Source organism: Gobio gobio (genome assembly GCF_949357685.1).
Source record: "Gobio gobio genome assembly, chromosome: 24".
NCBI lineage: Eukaryota > Metazoa > Chordata > Actinopteri > Cypriniformes > Gobionidae > Gobio > Gobio gobio.
The window spans coordinates 37,326,329-37,331,110 of NC_137120.1; positions in this window are offsets into that span (position 1 = coordinate 37,326,329).

Here is a 4,782-nt window from a genome sequence, read left to right on the forward strand (position 1 = left end):
CTCTGACTCCTGGTCTTCATTCATCATTTGTACATTCTGTAAATTCCCCTACAAAAGGTCTTACGTTTTTCTTAGTGCGAAGAATATTTAGCCTAAACCTCCCACTATAAGGAATCTTGTGAAATGACAAAGTTCCATTAATGTTAAAAGCGCTTTATGGAGTGTGGTGCACATAATTAGTTTGATGTTTAATTTGATTTCATATGAGATAATTTAAGCAATTAGCTACAGTTGAAGGTGTGCACATGTTAATATGGAAGCTTGTTTCCGACATCATTTGCGACTTTTTTTTCTCTCACAATTGAGGTGTTTTATTCTCGCAATTGCGAGTTTATCTCATATTTTAACATACTGTATGTAACATATTATAACGAGTTATAAAGACAAAATTGTAAAATATAAACTCGCAAAAACTATTCTCGTCACTCCATAAAGTTATTGTAGAACCACTGTAGTGAGATGGACTTTGTAACGACGTCTTTAGTGCCTTTTAAGGGTCTTGAGAGTGAACCGTGCATTGTGCCAATGGAGGCCTTTCAGAGCCATCAGATTTCAACTAAAATATCTTCATTTGTGTTCTGAAGATGAACGGAGGTCTTACGGGTGTCGAACGACATGAGGGTAAGTAATTAATGACAGAATTTTCATTTTTGGGTGAACTAACCCTTTAAATTAAACTGGGCATCAGCGCAATTCAATTGGTTTGGTAATAGCAAGGGAAAATAGAATTAAGTGATCTCCAAAAAAGAAGTACTTTTTGACAGTAAATAAAATTGTAAGGAGTAAAAAGTACTTTTTTTTCCTTAAAAAATGTAACTAAGTAAAAGTAAAAGTATTGATTTTTAATTGTACTCAAGTAAAGTAAAAATCCCCAAAAATAATACTTAAGTACAGTAATCAAGTAAAATTACTCAAGTACTTTACACCTCTGAATAGTAATAGCATGAATTAATGCATATTAGTGCACCCGTATTGTAAAGTGTTACCCTTTTTTCCTTCAGAATTGGACTTTACACTCGCAATTGCGAGTTTATATCTCACAACTCTGAGAAAAGAAGTCAGAATTGCAAGAAAAAAAGTCGGAATTGAGTGTTTTAAAGTCAGTATTGCCAGATAGCCTATAAACTTGCAAATGTGAGAAAAAAAAAGTCAGAGTTGCGATTCATAAAGTTAGAATTGCGAGATATAACCTCACAATTGTGAGGAAAAAAAAGTCAAAATTGTGAGATAAAAAGTTGCAATTATCTTTTAAACGGTTTTATTCTGTGGCAGAAAAATGTTGAATATGTCACATATGTCAAAACAGAGGAATAAACTATGAAGTCAAGGGGACCTGATCTAGAGGCTAGACCCATAAAACACACAGATTCATGGGAGTAGTCATGCTGAAGTTAATTCTGAACAGTCTGTGAAGTTTGTTTTACTGTAAATGTGTGCAGAACAGATGGGCTGCATTTAGCCTTACTTACAAATGTTTCAAATAGCTCCTGCACGCACGTCACATTTCTGTAGAAAGCAAGATAAGCTTCTATGAAATTAGTCAGCCTTACTCGTTCATTTTGTCTGGGAAGGGAAATGAAGTTTTAATGGCCCTCTGACGAACTTCCTTTTCAGTTACTGGAAGCATGTTTTTCACACTGTGCATATTGCCCTCAAAGGGAAAATTCAGCTAAAAGCGGGAATGGATTGACTTCACTTTCCTGTCGGACACACCCCCTCAGCTGGGACTGAGTGGCAGAAGGGCTGCAGCATGAATAGGGGAAAACGTGTCAAATAAACGGTTATCAGTTTAAACTAAAGGTTGGACTAGGTTTAGTGTTCCACTAAACAAAGATCCAGTGATCCATGCAGCCAGGAATCGTGTTTTCCTGACATTTATCTGAGCTTGATTTCGATAGATAAATACATAAATATTTGTGACCCTGGACCATAAAACCAGTCAAAAGTCGCACTGGTATATTTGTGGTAATAGCCAACAATATATTGTATGGGTCAAAATAATTTTTTTTCCCCAAAAAATCCAAAAATCACAAGAATATTAAGTAAAGATCATGTCCATGAAGATATTTTGTACATTTCTGACTGTAAATATATCAAAAATGTATTAATATTATAGCAAAATGCTAACGGTCTAATCAGATTCAATGATCTATGCTAAGCTATGCTAAAAGTGCTACGTCCAGACCCAGAGATCGGCTGAATGGATTCGAAAACGGTAAAACTCAACCGTTTAACTCTAGGGGAGTTGGAAAATTAGCCTTTGAGTGTTCCTTTAAAATAGCTTGAATGTAACTATTCACTCTTGCTTCATTTAGTATACGCGGATTCATGAATATGCAAATTAGCCCCGCCTCCACTCACACGAGCTCCAAAATACAGTCGCCAACTTATTTATTTATTTATTTAAAAAGGGACAATGTACATTTAATCAACATTCATACATTTTAATTTACCCAAATTAGCCCAAAGGCTAGTTTTCATTGGTAGTCCATTGGTAGTCCCGTTTAATTCACTGAGGTAAACGCTGCACAATGGCACTCTTTACAACGTTATTAATATGATTATTCTTTGGCTTGACTACATTAATAAAAAATATGAAATGTGTTGCTAATGTTACACAAACCATGTTCTCGTATCAGACAGTATCCTTAGAAAAACTTTGAACAACTTAGAACGTCGATAAAGTCATATGGGTTATAACATCGTGATATACATCATATACCGTACGTAATTCACCTGCTAGATTGCTAAATCTACCAGATTTTTCACATAAACAGAAAAATATACCGGGATAACCTGGCTTCCCTTGAGACTGGTTCAGAGAATAATTAATGATATGCTGGCACGTTGACGTGATTGGTTTGTTATAGTTTGTGATATCAGAAACACGATTTCAAGCCGCGTTTTTGAGACAGTCTTTGGTTCACTGCTGTTTTAAAGAGAAAATACTCAGCAATGGTCTTGACTTATGAATTTGCACATGGTTTGTCTTGAAGCAAAAACACCACATTTATAAACAACATAAAAAACTTGATTTTCACCACAAAAAAGAAAGAAAAGAAAAGACAAACTAGCATTTTACCTAACCAATATTGTAATTTAAATAAATAAATAAATAAAAATGTAAAACATATGCCAGGTCAAAACTTGCCTTGCCCTGACCTGCCATAAATGATTATGAAAAATACTTGCTGTTAAAGCTTGAAAAAAACATACATGAAAGCCCTTGTCCTGTAATTGGACTTTTGACTCAAAACCTCATTGACATTGTGATATTGACTCAGTGTATTTACTTGTCTCTCCTGTCAACCACATGATATAGAAATATGGAATGTATGTGTAAGACACAAGTTCACAAATAAAGACATTTCACTTGTTGATCTTGTTGCTTTTCAGTAAGTTTTGTTGTCTGAGAATGTATTATGAATATTATCTTTCTGCTTTAAATACACTTTTTTTTTTTTACACAACTACAGTAGGTTACCTATATAAAGTAACCCAATTGTATTAGTATTATTGAACTTCTCTTTGTCGCCACTGGGGGCGCTGCGTGTCATTCGTTTCGTGTGTGTGTGTGTGTGTGTGTGTGTGTGTTCCTTTTATTTTGAACCAGTGAACCTTGAAATGTTTCCCCTGAACCACAACCTGTACAAATTATTATTTTGTTTGCCTTGTAGTTCATTTAGTGATTAACAGTAATAATACATAATGAGATTTAGTAGATTACACTAACACAACGAGTAAATATTGAAACTGATTTTGGATGATGTTCAACAGGTGGCTTTGTGAGAAATTAGGGGAGCTGGGGAAGCGTTTTAACTCTTCATATTACCTATTTCACAGCGTTTTCAAATGTCATTTTAGTAACTGCAAAACTTGTCAAGTAAGTTAAACCAGAGAACATTTCACATTGAGGTAAAAACGGAAACGGTCGCGTTTACCAATGTAAACAAATCTTGCTCGTGATTTCAGTGCCGGTGCTTCAACAAAACAAAACATGTAAGTAGTCTACTGTCATTTACCACTTTATTTGCGGTTTATCTACCACACATTTATTTACAAATAATACTAAGACTGTGCTAGCATTGTCAAAATACAGCTTGGATTGTGTTAGTTATTTTTTTTAATACAAAGCCTATTTATTCAGTTTTATATATGTTTATGTAACCTTTGCAGTTGTTCATTGAGAGAAGCCAATAACACTTCATCTAATGTCCTTTAATTTAATAATCTGAGTTTAGATTTAGTGTAAATATTTGCTGCATGGCATTGTCATGTGCCATGATATGGAACAATGCTTGCTGTTTGTTTTCATTTTGTTGGCCAAACAAGATTTAATTTAGTTCTTATGAATTTCATAGAATTTCATTGAATTGAGCATGTCTATACATTAAAGGAAAGGAGTTGACTCCCATTCACATAATTAGTTTCTATTGTCGTGTTGCCCTTGTCCTTTGTCTCATAGTATGATTGATATAGAAAATTGTTATTAAAAAAAATCCTAAATTGCTGTAGGATTTGAGTTCCGCTGTTACACCTGTTTCAGTAAACACATATTAATGATCTGTTCTGTTTAAAAGGTCTCCGCTCTTCAGCGGAGTCTAAAGTAAGCTAGTGCTCTTTAAAGTATAGGCTGTTTCACATTATTCATGAAAAATGGTGCCTTTCGAGTTGTTTTCGAACAATCCAGAAAGAAGCCCAGCTTCTTTCGGTGTGTTGCATATTAGCTTTGTGTTATTTGGACTGCAGAAGTTGATGGACCGGGAATTTTCCTGCCCATGT